Genomic DNA, 18959 nt, shown 5'->3' with positions numbered 1-18959 from the left:
CAAGTTGTTCCACGTCCGAGTCCATATCCTCACCAAGGCGGCTGATAGCAACACTGTTAACCAAGGAAGATGTGGGTTACCTAGACACAGTCATTTATGGAGAGAAGGGGAGCATCTAAAACCTTATCACAACTCTGCAATTGTCCCTGATCCAACAAAGTCATACTGACAAACTTCAAATGTAACAGAAGGGGAACTTGCTGCAGAAGGGGAAAGCTTTTCTCTTAATTCACTTCCCCAAACCTGTCACAAAAATAGTGAAGCCAACTAGCTGAGATCTCAGCAGCTTCTACTGAAGTCAGTTTCTCTCTGAGGAAAGCTGGAAATGTCCTGAGAGGTAGAGTACAGAACTGCTTGGATTATTTTGAACTGGTGGCGGACCATGGTGTGAAGCATGTGTTTCCTTTTTTCTTTTCAGAAGGCTGCATGTGATTATGGACATATACCCTTTCCTGACAGTTACTCATCATCGCCAGTGACATCACAGGCAGTGTCCACTAGGTTCCCATGACAGCAAACATGCACCCATCTATTGCAATTGCAGAAGTGGGGCAGCTGCCATTCTCCAACACAGAGGAAACAAAACTTTCCACTTTGCCAAGCTGACTAAAAATAAATCTAGGAACTGGAAATCAAACCGCCAGCCAAGTCATAGGCGATTACTGTGTGAACATGTATGCCTACAAAGTTATGAAACATGTTCTGAATTACGTGGCAAATGTGCTAACCTTGTGGTAAATTTGGTGTCCAAAACATTGCTGTATTTCTATTGAAGGACAGACAAGGCAATGATTGCAAAGCCCCGTAATCATTTACAGGAAAGCAGAAAAAAGATGTTACATCATAGCACTAAAAAAAAAAGTCCTGACTACTGTATTAGTCTTCTAAAGAGTGATGAGCTGGGTGTTTTGTTTAACCATTTGCTAACTAATCAGTCTCGTGTGGTTAAGTTGCAGCCTTTAATTTGCCCACCTAAACTATTCACAGATGCTCTGGAGAGCAAAAGATTTCAGGTAATCTCTTAGGCTCACATAATCTTGGGGATGACTCAAAATCAGAGATTGCTTTGGGCTCAGATTTGGGAGTGGCTTTCATAGCAGTGTTCAGTACACAAGAATAGGGGAGCCCACATGAGTATGCACAGAGAACCATCCCCTCACAACTGGATAACCAGAACCAGCCCTCACCTGCCTTGATTGAAGAAGAAAGGATTTCCAGATCAGGTAGTGTGAATTCAAAGCAGACTTAAGCCCTTCCACCTTCAGAAATACAGCACTGCATAGTTTGTTTTTCCAAAACAGTCACGTTCATTCCTGGCAATCCATGTGCACTGATGACTTTGGCCTGTATTGAGCCATCTTGTGCCCCCGGCACACATAATGTTGACAGTAAGACCTGTCTAGCGGCATGCACAAGAGAAATCAGTCTTTGTTGCACCCTTCCGGTTCAGGACCTTCAAAGAACAGAGACATGATGATATGCCATTACAGCCAGATGCCAACAACAACAGCAGAGATGGGGAAACTTTGTGAGCCTGAGGGTCATATTCTCTACTGGGCAGCTTTCTGAAGGTACAGTGGTACCTCTGGTTACGAACTTAATTCATTCCGGAGATCCGTTCTTAACCTGAAACCGTTCTTAACCTGAGGCGCGCTTTCGCTAATGGGGCCGCCGCGCTGCCACCACGCAACTTCCGCTCACATCCCGGGGCAAAGTTCATTACCAGGAGCACCTACTTCCGGGCTAGTGGAGCTCGTTACCCGAAGCGTTCGTAAGGAGGGTGGTACGTAACCCAAGGTTCCACTGTATTTTGCCAGTGGCAAAAGTGGGAGATGCAACAAATGTAAATTTTACCTTCGTATAAGCTAACTTCAACACACACTTGCACATCCCTCTCCATCCTCCAACCATGCAAGCAAGAGGTATTATTAGAGTACAAGGTCATACTGCAGCCAAAATGAAAGACTCGGGATGCAAAAAATGATTGGTTGGTGGCTGTGTCCTGGTGAGAGGATTTGTGGCCCAGTTCTGAGAGCTAGATGAAGAAGCCTGTAGTGCAATATTCATATTTTCCCCAGGGACTGAGGTTTCTTACTCCTGCATTACAAGGGGAAAGGGAGAAAGGTGTTGCTTTGTTTTACAAAATGGGATTTTTAAAGTTTCCTGCATCCATAAGCAGTCAGATTTAGTCTTCATTATCTGAGCACTTCAGACAAGTTGTGTGTTTGTTTGTTTTTTGAAAGAAAAAAAGGTGGGGGGTAATTTTGCATGCAAATTTACAACTCTACACTAATTCATGCTGGAGGCATTTTCTAGAGAGTCAGCTGTTCTTTGGCTGCACAGGATCCAGCACATTTCCCATTTTGAGCCAGATAAAGTACAACTTTTTATCTGCCCGCTGGGGCCATTGCAATGTGCGTGCTGTCTGAGATGCCGTTCAGCAATAAGCACATGATGGCTCATGTCTTTGCACGATCGTAACACATAGCTTGCAAAAGGGGGACTTGGATCATCTCAAAGCAGAGCGTGGAAAATCCCACATTCTGCCCCCTTGCTGCAGTGGGTTTTTGAAGTTTTTCATTTCTTTGAGATGATAGCTGTACTTCTGCTGTGGTGAAGAATGAAGCCTAAAGGAGTTGGCAATGATGTCTCATTAATCATAGGACAAATCAGGAGGAGGCATTCTGAATTTCTGCCTGAGGTTAGGACTGTACTTTAACTTTAGAATGTGTAGTTTGCAACTAGCTCATTCAAAGTTCAGCTAACCTAAGACACCAGTTAGGAATTTAACAGTAAGTGAGTTTTTGCAGACAAATAGTTCTTGGAGGGAATGGGAAAATGAATGTGTGTATGTCTGCCAAATGAGGATAGCACTTCATGCATTTGATGGAATGGATTCTAGAACATAAAAGCTCACCCTACAACAAATATGGCACCCTTAAGGTGCTACAAGACTCTTTCTTTTTCCATCTTAAAATAACATATTGCAGAACAGGCTTCCTCTTCTCTTCATTTTCTGCCTCCCTCCTTCCTCTACCCCTGAGGCTTACATGGAGGACTGGTGGTGCCATGGAGAAAGATAGCCAAGAATTCCCTCACAGATTTTGATATGAGCTAAAGAGTAAATTCAGGGTTTATAAAATTCATATATTTCATGACCCCTGAAAAAAAATTTCTGAACCTGACTCAGAAGAACATTGGCAGTATCACCAAGAAAGGACTTGAAATGAACTTACAAGCAACAACAAAAATGTATTCAAACTTATGCAGCACATTGTTTGATCTTGAAATCATTTATCATATGCAAAGGCATCCTCTATCTTATAAACTCCATCTCTACTACTACTACTACTACTATTATTATTAGTTTTATTTCTATGCAGTTTTTTCTAATAATTTTCCATGTTTATTATTTGCTGATATTAACATAGTTTCTAATGAATCAGGTAAGATAATTATGAGTATAATCACATCTAATGAAATGTCTCATATTTCTCCCCATTTATTTTCAACTTTTCATTATGCAGACACCAACTCCGCCTGCAAAAAATATATATGATGAGGCAGTGACAATACGAAAGTGTTTCTGTGAGCTTCAGAATTAAAAACAATGTCCAACTTATACTGCACACACACATTATACAAGTGTTTGTGCATCAGCCTTAAGGCAATACATGACCTTCTAAATTCCCTATTAAGTAACAGTTTAAGTATTAATTGAAGTTCCATTTCTGTTTGTTCACTTGCAAGGCAAATATTTAGACCTAAGGTAATAATAATTGGATGTTTCCTTGTGTGCTAACCACCAGTCTCTTAATGGTGTGTTTAGATAGAGAAGCAGACTGTTTATAAAGGAACCTCTGTTGCCCAGACAGCTTGGTGAAGACAATATGCACACAAAAAGTCCTATCAGTTACCTGAAGACTCTGACTAAACAGAGTTTGCACCACCTCTGCTCTTCAAGAACCACAACTCTTCACTAACAGGACCATATGTAATTCTCCAGCATCAGCTGGGATGGAAATTTCCAGAGCACCATTTAGGAGGTCTGTATGGAACAAAACCCTCTTTGCTTTCTAGTATTTCCTGCAAGCTTCTGCATTCCCACGTCTCTTGCATGGGTGTAGCTCCCCGCCTCAAGTAGTAAATCAATCAAAAATACTTAACTAACTGAGGTTCTGCCCCCCCAATATAAAGCCCTCCCCCAACATAAATCCTGGCTATGCCCATGTTCTCCTGGTTCTTGGGGTTTTGTAAGAGAAGGATGACAACTTCACCTCTTCGCAACTACATCTTTCTCTCAGTAAACAATTGCTTCCTGCGTTCTGAAGTAGTGCTCCGTCTCTGGGTCCTTACAACTGTGCAGTACAAGAAGTAGCAGCTTAGACCAGGGGTCCCCAAACTAAGGCCCGCAGGCCAAATAAGGCCTGAGGGACTTGTTTATCTGGCCCGTGGTGACCCCCGCTGCCGCCGCCGCCCGCTCTTCCGGGTTGGAGGAGCACCGGAAATAGCTTGTGCGCATGTGCAATCGTTATTTGCACATGTGCAACCATTATTTCTGGTGTACATCTGGGTCAGAGGAGGCCCGTGCACATGTGCACAAGCTGTTTCCGGTGCTTCTCCAACCCAGAGGTGCGCCAGAAATGGCCTTTGTCTACAGCAGTTTTAGGAGGAGAGAGAGAAGGAGATGCTATACCGTTCAAGGAAGAATTACCGAGCTACAAGATAGTGGAGGAGGAAGGGGAGGTGAGAGAGCAGCTGGCAGAGACCTCCCTGGACAGTATGGGGGATCCTCCATTTCCACGGGTATGTCGGTCCCTCCGCACCCTAGAACAAAGAAGGCAGAGGGGTGGGATCCTGAGACTTCCTGTTGGCACTCAGAATGTTGTCGGGGATGGAAGATGCCTGATTCAGAATAGCCAACTCTCTTTGTGTGGAGCCGTGGATTCTTGTCTTGCAACCAGATGACTGAATAAAAAGGACTATAAAATACGAACTGTTTGTTATTCTTGCCTTTGATGCTACCAGAGGGGGAGAGGACTCTCCACGCCTGGCAATAACTATTCACATCCAGCATCAAGAACGCAAGGAGGGTGCAAAGCAGCGTTGGTGTTGGGTGAGGCTGAGGAGGGAGTGTGGTCTGGGGAGAGTAATGGGGGCTACTAAGAGAGGCCCAGAGGGCTGCTCATCTCTAACCAGATACAAATCAGAGGAGAAAGATGGGGGCTTGAAAGTGGCTGCAGCTCCACCTTGTTTGGAGCGATGCATCTGCTCCTGCTCTTTTCTTCCCCCACCCCTTGTGAAGGTGGCAACCTTTTTATCCCATTCTCCCTCCAGGAGCACAGAGCAATACACTCAGGGTCAGGCTTCTGTTGAGCACCTAAGTGCAGTTTTTGGAGTGGGCTCAGAATATTTGGTTGCCAGCCCTGCTGGATCAAATCACAGGGCACAACAACCTATTTGTATGATTTAACCTCCTTGCAATCTTCATTCTGCACATGGAAGGAACCATCCTGCTGCCTGGGGCCATGGGTTTTTTCCTCTCTGCTGAGTCATTCTGTGCCTTTACTCACATTATTAGGTAAAACTCTGATCAAGTTTAGCAGTGCAGAGTCCCCGAGAAATACAGCCAGCTCCACTAACTGTGGATGAGGTCAGCTGCTTGCTGGATCCAGCTGGTATTTCGCTAGTAAAGACTATACAACCTGATTCACTGTTCTGTTGTGCTGACATCACACCACCTCGCGTGTGATGGACCAGTGACTCAGGTTCTCAGTCCTCACTCACTTAAATTTACAAATTGGGACAAAGGGTTTTCTAAAGGGTGATGAGCTATTGGGGGGAATTGGCTCAGAGCAGGGGATGTGTCCAGCATTGTAGAAAATAACACCAGATCTATCCTACAAGCTTCCTCCCTACAAAGAGTCAGTGAGTGCACTGCGAGACTCATAACAAAACCACAGACCTCTGCAATCAGACTGATGCAAGGTCAGAAGACATTACATGAAACAGTAGCAATGGAGACAAAACAAAATAACGGCGTATCTAGACAGGCAGTTACTCACACAAATCTGATATCGCTACCTAGTTACGAACAGGCTCGAAATGGATTGGTTTTATAGGTTATTGTATGGCTTTTATTCTATGCATTCCTTTCTTTTTTCCTAATGTTATATTATGCTTTATGCTCTTAACATTCTGGGAAGATTCCTTGGGTGGCAAATAACTCATGAATTGAAATAATAATTGTGTGCAAGGAAGGAGGGTATATCACAGTATTCTGATGGAGTTATGGGAGAAATGGTGGGGAGAGCTTAGTGAAATCCACAAGTCTGACCACACACACCCCCAAACAGCACTTGATTCCCTCCAGTTTTAACCCTGCCTGATGCTGACTGAATGATGATTCCCTAGAATCATCTGCAATAAACAGAGGTTCTGTGGCAGACTCGTGAAGGGGTTCTCCAGAAGACAACACAAACATGGAAGGCTAAATGTTTGGTCTCAAACTCAAGCAACCCATCCTAAGGTCCACAGAGATCCACTGTGGCCTAGTGGTTAGAGTGTTAGACTGGAATCTGAGATACCAGGGCTCAAATCCCCACTCAGTCATAGAGTTCATTGGGTGACCTTCAGCCAGTCACTCACTCTCAACCCCAACCTACCTCACAGGGTTGTTGTGAGAATAACATTGGGAGAGCGAGTACTATGTATCTCACCTTGAGCTCCTTGGGGGAAATGGGTGGGATATAAAGGTAAAAATAAAACCATTTTATTTTATTTTTTCGCAAGAAACAGTTCCTAGCAGGCCTGTGCTTTCATCCTCTAAACTCTGACTCAGATGTCATTAACCATTGTTACCTACCCACCCCCCAGGAATGAGTGAAAATTTATTTAATGTCCTGCCTTTCCTTAATCCAGGGGTCAGAAAACTTTTTCAGCAGGGGGCTGGTCCACTGTCCCTTAGACCTTGTGGGGGGCTGGACTATATTTTGGAAAAATAATAATGAAAGAATTCCTATGCCCCACAAATAACCCAGAGATGCATTTTAAATAAAAGCACACATTCCACTCATGTAAAAACACCAGGCAGGCCCCACAAATAAGCCAGAGATGCATTTTAAATAAAGCACACATTCCACTCATGTAAAAACACGCTGATTCCTGGACCGTCTGTGAGCCAGATTTAGAAGGCGATTGGGCTGCATCCGGCCCACAGGCCTAAGTTTGTCTACTCATGCCTTAATCCCTCCAGCAGACCCAAGAGAATGCATATGAATAGTTTAAGCCACTTTTTACAAGTTTCACCTGAGTTTGAGGACCTGCAGAACCTTAACTGAACTGATGTACAGGGCAGTGGGGGGGGGGAGTGGCAGAGCTTTCTACACAGGCAGTTTAACTCTCCTCTTTGGCGAGGCTTTTTTCTCCAGGATACATTTCATCAGACTGTGCTAGTTTCATTATTGGAGGAGAACGGGGAAGCAGGGGAGGGAGTCACGTCTCCTTCAAAATGGATTTTGCTTGTAAAGGCTTGCTGCTTTTCTCTGTGCCCCTGCGATTTCTAGCAAGTTAAGAACAGGTTGAATGTTCAAGGAGATATCAATGTTCAGGCAAGACTGAGCTTGCTTTCCCTGCTCATTTTAAAAACAGTCCTTTTATGAAAGTGGCTTTTTTGAATCATCTTAAAGCACCATGCACTCCCAGTATTTATTGGCAGGGCTCTGCACAGCCCTCACCAGCTGTCCTGCTCTGCTCTGCTTAGATTTGAGGGTCAAAGTTCTCTTTTTCCTAGCAGGTATGCATCTGTCCATCTGGTTGGCTGGCGTGGGGAAAAGGATTATATTCCCTGCCACGCAATGCTTTTACTGGTTTCCAGCATATGACTGCAACGTAGCACTCCCTGGTGCTCCTGTTATGATGATCTAGCTGTGCCCTGCACTCAGGAATGCACTGAGTACACACACTGCACTCAAATAAAACTCTATTGGCCACTTTTGTTACAGAAAAGGCACTTGGGAGTTGCTTGCCTAGGGCAGGGAAGAATGTGTGTCGGTGGCTGTCAGTGGGGCGGCGACATTTCCCTGACCTCCTGTTGCCAGTATTTGCTATGAGGGAGTTGTGATCATGGCCTGCACAGTGTAAACAGCTGGTGTGTGTGTGCTTCACTCTTCCTCTGTCTGCCACTGCTCAGCTGCATTGCATCCCCTTCACAGCAGCCCAGAGTGGCTGGGGTGGGGTACAAATAATAAAATTATACTAATTATTATTATTGCTTCACTGTCTCCCCATCCCAGAGTTCCAGACATGTGTTTGTACTTGCAAAAAAGGGGGGCATCTGGAATCTTGGGGCTGAGGAAGGAGTATTGGGAAAGCCAGGGACCCGGGAAAGGTTAAGCACGTTCCCTCTGTGTCTGTGCCAAATCGCCTCCTCCAAAAGTAGTGAGTCTGTAAGTAAAAATAAACAAAAACCATCAAATTTTGTCACTGTAGGCTCACATTTAGCTAGGCCTTCATCAGATGTAGCGCAAGACACTTTGCTGCCTGAAGCAAAGAACAAGATTGGCACCTCCTGCCCCCACAGTTCCACCTACAGAAGACAAAAAGGAGCAGCCCTTAAATCTTACTTCCATGCTGGTGACAGGACAGTGTCCTCCGCTGCACCTGAGAACAAGTTGCTAGCTTAAGGGGTGGAGGTGGTATGACAGGCCATGTAACATGCTCAGAGCTCTGCCCTTCAACAGAGAGGAATAATGAAGAAAAACACATTTGGTGGCTGCTTCCATCTGTCTAATAGTAGTGCCGGCTCTGGCCTCCAGAGAGGAAAATATCCTTCAAAAGGAAGAGCCAGGGCTAGTGATTAATATTCCACTGAAGCACAGCCACAGATAAAAGTCACTCAGTTTGCTGGAGGAGACAGAGATTATAAGGCTGAAATTTGCAAAAGGATGCTTAAATTGTCACTGGGGAGCGCTGTATGTTAGCTTGACAAAGAGGATTATTAGGTAAGGTATTTTAGTGGGACTGAACAAACCATGGTGGATGGTTGTTTTTCCCCAGCCCAGTGAAAAGAAAGAGAACCCTTCATGAGACAAGAGTAGCATATCATCCGACCAGTGTAGGATCAGCTGATTTGTGCTGATCTCTTAACACGGCTTCAGCAACTCCAACCTCGCCTTGTACTCAATTCTAGTAGAGTCACTGCAGCCACACCTTGTGTGGACTCCTCCCAGGTTGCCCTACATGGAGTATGGGAGGCACATTAACAAGAATGAGGCCAAGCATCCCCTGTGCAGTTATTACTGGAAGCTCACTCATTAGAAAAGATAATACGGTAAGCAAAGTAGGCTGAGAACTTGCCAGGAGGGCAGCTGAAGGGGTGAAGTGATGTAAGGCAAGGAACAGACAAGATAGCATCAGGAATTAATACATCCCAGAAGGTAGCAATTATCAGAACAGTGACGGCTAGCATGCAGGCAGTCTAAATCAGGCTGTGCCAGCTTTTTACAAGTCAACCTCCTATATTCATGTGTTGTTTTTTATAAATAAATCTTGTCATTCAAAAAAAAAGAAAAGTCAGGTCTGGACTGCATGAAACATAGAACACAATGTCTTGTCTTCATCCTTTGAACAATAGCCTGTGAATCTGAATTCAATTCCTTGGTGCAGCACATATTTATATGAATAAAAGTCCTCCTTAATATGGCAGGCTGCTCGGTACATTGAGCTCTCTGTGCAAAGCTGTTTCTTGACCATTGAGCCAGGGCTCCTCTTGTCTCTAAGATCTTTTTAGAAACCAGGTGACATGTTATGAAGCCAGCACGTATAAGGCCAGTGCTGCACACAGAAGGGGCAGACAGAGGTGGCTGGGGAGAAGGGTGGACTGACTGTTTTCATAGCTCATCTGCCCTTCTTAGTCAATAACTGATGAGCAGCTGCAAACAAGGCAGGTTTTGTCATTTCAGATATGTGTGAGAGGTCCTCAAAACTTTCTCTGGAGGTGCTGGTGGTCAGGAAGCAGACACATTCTGAAGGTTAGGAAGAAAATAGCAATAAAGCTTGGTAGGCAATAAACGCTAAATTGTTCCTTTTAAAATAAGAAAAGGCAGAAAGGAGCGGGGGACCCGCCACGCTGGTAGAAGGCTAATTTCTTTCATCTTGGCACGGCTAAGTCCTTCTGTGGGTGCAGCTGCCTTGGCAGCCAGCCCAGCAGCGTAGGTGTTGTTCTCTAACCGAAAGTTCAGAGCTGCTGCATGAGCCGATATCACCTTCAGAGAGAACTTTGTCCTTTAAGCCCACGATGAATGGCTTCAATATAACAGGCAGAAATGTTCTCCATTAGCCTGGCATTATGATATATATTTTTTTTGGGGGGGGGTGTTACACACACACATATAAATGAAGTTGCCCATTTGGGAGGTGCCATCTGAGGGGTGCCTCCCAGTCCCGTGATTCTTGGTTGTAAAACTGAGCATTGGACAGGAGAGGGTTAACGGAACAAGCTGGAATGCTGGTGACTTATCTGATGACTCTGCCAAAGCAGCTTTTGTGAATGGGGTGTTTCTGAATGGATGGTCTACACTGGAAGGAGAGAACTGATTGGGAATCAGGGCCTCAGCTTACACTTAACACACACACACACACACACACAGAGAGAGAGAGAGAGAGAGAGAGAGAGAGAGAGGTGGGTGAGGGTGAAAGAAGAATATTCAATCTCCTCTTGAAGGGCAGGCACATGCAGAGACCTGACTTGCTCCCTGTGAGAATCTTTCCTGTGCTGAACTCCAAAGGACAATAGCAGGGCACGATCTGTTGGCGTTTTAGTGCTGTGAGTGCTTCCATCTTATGCACAACCTGAATACAACGGTACCTCAGGTTACATACGCTTCAGGTTACATACGCTTCAGATTACAGACTCCGCTAACCCAGAAATAGTACCTCGGGTTAAGAACTTTGCTTCAGGATGAGAACAGAAATCGTGCTCCAGCGGTGTGGCGGCAGTGGGAGGCCCCTTTAGCTAAAGTGGTGCTTCAGGTTAAGAACAGTTTCAGGTTAAGAACGGACCTCCGGAACGAATTAAGTACTTAACCCGATGTACCACTGTATATGTGTAAACAAGTCTTATATCACAAAACTTATGTGCTGGTACTAACTCTGACCAGTGGGCAACTGTGGTGTGTGTAGCAACACATTGTGTTTATTAATTATTACCTCAAAGGCCTACAAAATAATTTTAAGAGAGATTTAATTTTCTTTTTTAAAAAAAAATCTAGCAACTGCATTTAAAAATAAAATAAAATAAAATGGAGCCCACAATACACAGGCATCTGTTCTGTTTTATCTTCAAAGTGGGTGATGCTTACTGTGTTCAAGGCTGACAACACAACACCATGGAACATAAAAAGCTTTTCACAGGACTTCAGTTTCCTGCTGGGCCTGGAAATCTGCATGACTGTGATCAAACCACAGTGTGTGCTGTTTGGGGAAACCAAAAACCTACCAGTGTTGGTGCCAACAAGGAGCTAGCCCCTTTGCAGAACATAAAAGTGGCACAACCCCCATATTTTAAGCTGGGGGAGGGAATGATTCTCATGCTGGGAGAAGCTGAAAAAAATTTCAACATGGCTGTCCTTAGCAGAGGGCAAATGACTCACAATGTTCATAACCTTGATGGTGTGCAGAATACCCAATATTAGCATAAGTACAGGAATAGAGTTTTTATTGCTCTTACAAGGAGTAGGGTTACCCAGTTGCATGGACTGGTTGGATGCAGAGGAATGGTGAGAGGCGCCAGCTGGGGAACCCACAAAGGAAGAAGGCTCAGAGCCCGGGGATTGGTGTGGAACAACAATGAATGGTCAGAGGGAGAAGACTAGGAAGAGGAGTTGCTGGAAGCTGAAGAGGTAACAGGGTTTTGTGAGCTGGGAGAATCTGTAGCAGAGAGAAGTCCAGAAGCTGAAGCTGAAGCAGAAGCAGGAGAGGATAGCAGAGAAGACTCAGGCAGAGATGACTCAGGCTGGTGAAGAAGCACAAGGGTCTCCTCCTGCTGCTGCAACAAGCTTTCCTCCCCCCGGTCTTCCAGAACCAGGAGAGGCATGAAGTGGTAGGAGCAAAGGCAGGCATGCTAGTATAGTCTCAGACTGATTGGGGAAAGCCCTGGAGAGGAGGACACTTAGGCAGCTGTGGGAAGGTGGGGACCTTTAGATTCTGCAACTGCTCATAGGGGCAAGACGTACCAAAGAACAGTTGCTGTGCTCATTAGGCTTGGCACTCCTGTGCAGATACTGTTGCTTTTTCTAATAAAGAGTTTTCATTTACTCAATGTTATTTATTGCTGGCTCACTTCTGACACCTGGAAACATTTTTTAATAGGAAAGTTAATCCTATCCCCAACCTGCAGTGACTACCAAAGTCCTCTACCTCCCCACGCACCCTTCTTCACACCCACAAGTCTCCTGGTTAAACTTGCAGTTGGGCTTGGATAGCCAACACTGAATGTAAGCAAGCAAGCTGGATGAAGGGTTGGAGGAGAAATTCAGTTCAGTTTGAAAGTGAATCTGTCAAATCCACACTTTCTGAAACAATATGAGAATTGAAACACAGAAATCCTTTGAAATTCATGCTTATCAGAATTTTGCAATGCAGCTCTCCAATCAGTATTTACAAAAATGGATACAATGGGGAACATGTGCATAAAATGAGTATTTTGTTGAAAATAACATACAGTGGTACCTCGGGTTAAGTACTTAATTCGTTCCAGAGATCTGTTCTTAACCTGAAACTGTTCTTAACCTGAAGCACCACTTTAGCTAATGGGGCCTCCTGCTGCTGCCACGCCGCCGGAGCACAATTTCTGTTCTCATCCTGAAGCAAAGTTCTTAACCTGAAGTACTATTTCTGGGTTAGCAGAGTCTGTAACCTGAAGCGTATGTAACCTAAAGCGTATGTAACCCAAGGTACCACTGTACTAAAAGGAGAAATTTCTTGCAAAAATGTGTACATTGCATACAAAAATGTGTTTTTAGGAGAAATTTCCATGAAGTGTTGCTGGTTGGTTTTTGCAAATTTCTGCAGAAATGTGGATAACTGAATTTAAGACTAGAAAAATGAGAAACTGAGAGAGCAGAAATTGACAGATCCTTTCAACCCTAGCTGACCCCTGATCTGAGGAACTCAGCTTTTTCTGGAGTTCAGAAATTATCTGTGAGTTTTTGTAGGATATATCTTCAGATAACGTTTCACCCACAGAATCTAACTGCAATGGAAAATTCTTAAACATAATAAGTCAAATCACCCAGCTGGCCAAAGGTTTCATCATTTGTAAACTGACACATCCTAGATCAGCAAAGTATTGCCAAGTTTTTTGAAATCCCAAAAACGAATTGGAGTTTTTTACAAACACAAAACCATAAATGCCACTTTCTTTTAGCCGAGTAAGGAGTGCTTTGAGTTAGCTGAAGCTGTTAATAAGTCATTGCTACTTAATAAACCTTTTAATGTGCTTCTGACTGGCTAGAGGCAAAACTAACTCTTTTTATGCCTGCACATCCAATAGTTAATCCTTAGTGACTCTTTACCTTAACCATTGCCCTTTAGTGGCTGTCTGGCATGTGAATTTGCATAATAGTGTACTACCTACTATACCATTGTAAACATACCCTTCTTTGATTATGAAAAGTGACTTTTTGTTTAGGGCTTAGTGTGTGGCCTGACCAGTGATAGGCCATCAAGCTATCCCTTGAGTTAAGCGCTGGCTGTGAATGTCTTTTCTGGACTGTAGTTTTGAGGAGGAGGGAAAAGTGTGCTCCCTTAAAGCAAGGCTCTCATTATACTTTGCATGGTTATCAAGATACTGAAGGAAGACTGGCACTAGTTTTGCCATAGTGCTGAATGGTTAGAAGTCTCTGCTGATACAGAGCTAATTGCTTGTACAGTGGTACCTCGGGTTACATAAGCTTCAGGTTACATACACTTCAGGTTACAGACTCCGCTAACCCAGAAATAGTGCTTCAGGTTAAGAACTTTGCTTCAGAATAAGAACAGAAATCGGGCTCCGGCAGCGCGGTGGCAGCAGGAGGCCCCATTAGCTAAAGTGGTGCTTCAGGTTAAGAACAGTTTCAGGTTAAGAACGGACCTCCGGAACGAATTAAGTACTTAACCCAAGGTACCACTGTACATAGCCAGAGGTAAAGGGTTGCTGTCACTGTACCAGATTTAGCTAAACACACAAGCTTTGTACACACCAGATATTTAAAGTGCTTTACCCCCTCTCCCCCAAAAAAGAATCACGGGGACTATAGTTTTCCCCTCACAGAGCTACAATTTCTAGCACCCTGAATAAACTACAGTCCCCAGAATTCTTTGGGAGGGGAATGTGTTTTAAATGTATGGTGTGTACAACCTGAAAGCACACTATATATATTTTTTGTTCCAAGTCCCAGAGAAAATCAGTTTGCAGAGAATGTAAAGAGTTACCCAAATCTGAATTAAAATGGCCTGATCACTGAACACCGTTTCGTATATGTTCACAATAATTCATGCAATTTGGAAAGTGCTTGAACAGAAGAATCTGGTATGGAGACGTCTAAAAATAAACCTCACTGATAAGGCCTCCAGGCAGTGCGATGGATGAAAAGGTTTCAACCTTTTATTTTTAAATTTTTAGATGAGCAAAACATGGCTTTGGATTATTACATGTAAATCTGTGATATTTCATTTTATTATTATGAATAGTTTGTTTCAACTACACATTTACTGTAATTTTCATGACTGAAGGCATTTGTGCATTCTTGCTTTTGATCTCTCTAAGGCTGATGCAGTTGTTAACTTATTTATCCTTTAAGGCTAGCATGTGGTAATCCACAAAATTCATCATTCATAATAAAATTGGCTTCAGTCTTAAGCAGTTTCTTTGATGCCTTAAAGGCAGAACAATCAGCCATCTGGGCCATTTACTCCTTGAAGTAGCACATAAGCCCTAGACAAGCCAGGTTGCTGGCTGGTTTATACCAGTTTAAAACAACCAGTTTGAAATCAAGTAACTCGTTTTAAGCCAGTTTAAAAGCAATACGCAGGAGACTGGTGAAAAGTCAACATCTGGTTTCTTCTTTTACAAAAAGGCTTCCATTCTGCTGTGTTGTTGGACTCCAACTCCCATCAGCCCTATCCACCAAAGCTGGGGAATTTTTGTGGTTGTCATATAACCTCCTTGCAAACAGAACAAATGCTCAATAAAGATGAGGCATGGCCCTATCCACTGTGTAAGTTTTTTTGCAAGCAAATCAGGATGAATGCACAAGAAACACCTCTGAAAGAACACAAAAGATAGGCGTACTCAGCAGACCTACCCATAAACTACCGTACATTGATTGAAACTTATTTGGCATCACAGGCAAACAGTCCTGGCCCAAGGTATTTGCTGTCTAAGGGGAAGGACAATATGGTTTCGCCCTCTTTTCACTGTACAAAAGTTGACCAGATTGATAGTTGAATTGTTCTTCGACAGAGACAATGGAACAGCTTCCTCTGCAGCACATGTGGGCAGCCGGCTAGATTAGTGGACACACAGCAGTCTGGATGGCACAGTGTGAGCCTATCCCTGACTTTCAGCATCTGCCGCCTGAGGCACCTGCCTCTGCTTTAAAGTAGGACTGGCCCTGCAGGCAAACCTTCTCTAGCCAGTAACTGTAGCAGATAAAGTTTCCAGTGCCCAAGCCAATTAAACTGAAAGAACTGAGCCAAAGGCAGCTTTTATCCATGCACATTACTAAGGGCAAATCCAATTGGAATGCAAGTAATGTTGCTGCAGATCAAGTGGAGATGGAGATGCATTATATATACTGAAAAGTGAATGCAAGGGCATACCTTCAGTAAAATATAACATCCTAGGCATGTGTTGACAGCATCTGGGCCTCCCTTCCCATTATAGTTTCAAATTAAAGTGAACCAGATGGTTGGACTTCAGCCTGCATAGCTGTAAAGTAATCAATAACACCAATGTAGGCTGAGTTTCAATGAAACAGGCTCAACGCTAGTGGGAAGACACAGAAGCTGAAAGTGCATTCTCTGAGGCAACCACAGCGGGTGCTACATTCCCCTCCAGGCTGCTGCTGCGGAGTTCAGAATAAGTGCTGAATGAACGCTAACACCACATTGATGAAGGCCTGTTTGCAGGCCTAATCAGCCTGCCTCTTGGCCAAGACCTGACCCACAATTCATATGTTCTTTCAGCTCAATTTCCACCCAGTGAATGCCCTAGTGAACTGACAGTAGCGTGCCCAGTAAATCCCATAAATGGGCATATTACACAACGAATTTCCTAAATACTTCATTTTCACTATTGTTTCAGCAATGCTTACGGCAACTCAGAAGTGAAAAGCCAGCCATTTCTATTCCCATTTTATAGAAGAAAACTGGGTCTGAAAGACTGGTTTGTCTAAGGAAACCCAGTGGAATTGCCGAGCCCTCAGCCAAAGATGGTGCCTGGCCTTTTATAACAGGGGTGGGGGGTTATCTTGAGGGCCACATTTTGTTGTTGTGTTTTATCTTCTGGGGATGAATGCTGTCAGTGGGCACACACTCTCTCTCTCACACACACCTTCATACATGAATGCACATATTCATACACACAACCCTCTCACAAATCTGTTTTCAGGCATAACACACACACCCATTACCCAATCAGTCAGTCAGACATCTATCCAGATCTATCCAGATTCTCGTTCTCATCCTCACAGCAATTAGGTTTGAAAAAAGCATTGAAGCTAATTACTGGAGCGGGGTGGGTAGGGAGATTCCGCAAAGAGCTGGAGATCGCTGGAGAGGAGGGCAGGGAAAGACACTAGCAGAACGGCAAGGCAATAAGTTTGTTTATCGGTTGCATTTACACCCCACCTTTTTCCTCCAAGCAGTTCAAGGTGGTGCACATAGTCCTCTCCCTCTTCATTTTTTCCTCACAACTCCTCTGTGAGGTAAGTCAGGCTGAGAGGCAGTGACTGGTCCAAGGGTCCCCCAGTGAGCTTCGTGTCTCAGCAGGGATTTGAACCCTGGTCTCCTTGAGTTCTGGTCCAAAACTCTAACCATTACACCACACTTGTGGTTCTGTGAGGTGTAAACTACAGTTCCCAGGATTCTTTGGGGGAAGGTGTTGCTTTAAATGTATGGTGTGTAAGTATCCAGAGACATCACAAAACTACAATGCTGTCTTGTCCACAGGAAACGAAGGCAGCAACCTGAAAGGGATTTACCAGGGAGTAAGCCCTACTAAAACGAAGAGGTCACAAAGAGTCGGACACAACTAAACGACTAAACAACAAACAACAAGCCCTACTAAACACCATGGAACTCACTTCTGAGTAAACATGTACAGGATAACACTGTAAACCCTGGAGCATAGCCCTGAGGATTCTCAGTGCTCAGGGCAGGCAGGTGGTGAAATGCTTAACTCCCAGTTTGGATGGATTTAAATAGTATTTTAGATATTCTAAGCCAAGTTGCTCTCATCCCCTTTATAGTAAATCACCCCATGCCTCTGTGGGGTGGATTTTTCCTTTCATTCATTACCAGGAGAAGTTTGCTTATGCACTCAAGAGAGAAGCTGTCACTGTAATTCATGGTAGCAAATTGCACTGTCCCTTAAAAATGCTTCTCTTTCCTTATCCTGAAACTCCTGCACGTGTTGGGAGTTTATCTCACTCTGCTTAAACCATGAGTCAATACATTAGCAAGGATAGTGGAGATTCATACGTCCTCTGGTGTTTCATAGGCACAGGGAAAAGTTATATCCCATTGGTATAGTAATAACTGTTGCCAGTGATTTGTCTACAACAAGCATCCTTTTTCTTTTCTTTTCTTTTCTTTTTTTTGGTCTTGGGCGGGAATGAGGCAGAATCAGGGCAGCCCTATCATTAGGTAGAGTGAGGTGGCAGGTGCTGGGGTGGATGGAGAGGCAGCAGTGACAGTCACATTATTTCTGAGTCCCAGTGTCATTTCCTTTTGTCAGGGGACAGTGCTGTACATGCCATGTGACCTGCCTTAAGCCCCCTGAACTAACATGATTCCTGGCCACAGTTGGGTGGAGGATGCTCCCCCATCACCAGCATCCAAGTAAGATCCCCTTGCCAATCAGAGTCTGTACTTGAAATGGAGAGACCTTTGCTTCAGACAGCAAAATGTCTTGGACTTGTCTCGAGAAGATTTCCATTCTGTATGGAAGCGCAATCCTTCTTTGCTTCCTATTTTCTGGTGTTCCAACAGCAGAAAATAATGAAGGAGGCAGTGGGAGATGCTGTGGAGGGATGGATGCCATCATCCATCTGATATCCATCTGGTCATGCCATTTCTACTTCCTGGGAATCAGGGAGAGCTACAAAGCTACAATTCCCTAAGTTCCCCAAGAATATGGATTGAGTGTTAAACCACTCTGACAGCTGTAGCTCTGTGAGGGGAACAGACGACTATAGCTCCCAGGATTCTTTGGGGGAGAATCATAGAATCAAAGGATTGTAGAGTTGGAAGGGAGCCTGAGGATCCTCTAGTGCAGTGCAGGAATATGGAACTGTCCCATACAGGGATCAAACTTGCAACCTTGGCATCATCAGCACCACACTCTATGCCTATGAAACACCAGAGGACGTATGAATCTCCACTATCCTTGCTAATGTATTGACTCATGGTTTAAGCAGAGTGAGATAAACTCCAAACACGTGCAGGAGTTTCAGGATAAGGAAAGAGAAGCATTTTTAAGGGACAGTGCAATTTGCTGCCATGACTTACAGTGACAGCTTCTCTCTTGAGTGTCTAAGAAGTGCATGAGCAAACTTCACTTGGTAATGAATGAAAGGAAAAATCCACCCCACCCCACAGAGGCATGGGGTGATTTACTATAAAGGGGATGAGAGCAACTTGGCTTTGAATATCTAAAATATTATTTAAACCCAGAGTGGCCGGAGCAACCCAGTCAA

The sequence above is a fragment of the Podarcis liolepis genome (assembly GCF_965112155.1).
Source record: "Podarcis liolepis genome assembly, chromosome: 4".
Lineage (NCBI taxonomy): Eukaryota > Metazoa > Chordata > Lepidosauria > Squamata > Lacertidae > Podarcis > Podarcis liolepis.
The sequence above is the reverse complement of the archived record's forward strand: the minus strand, read 5'-3'. Positions refer to the sequence as shown.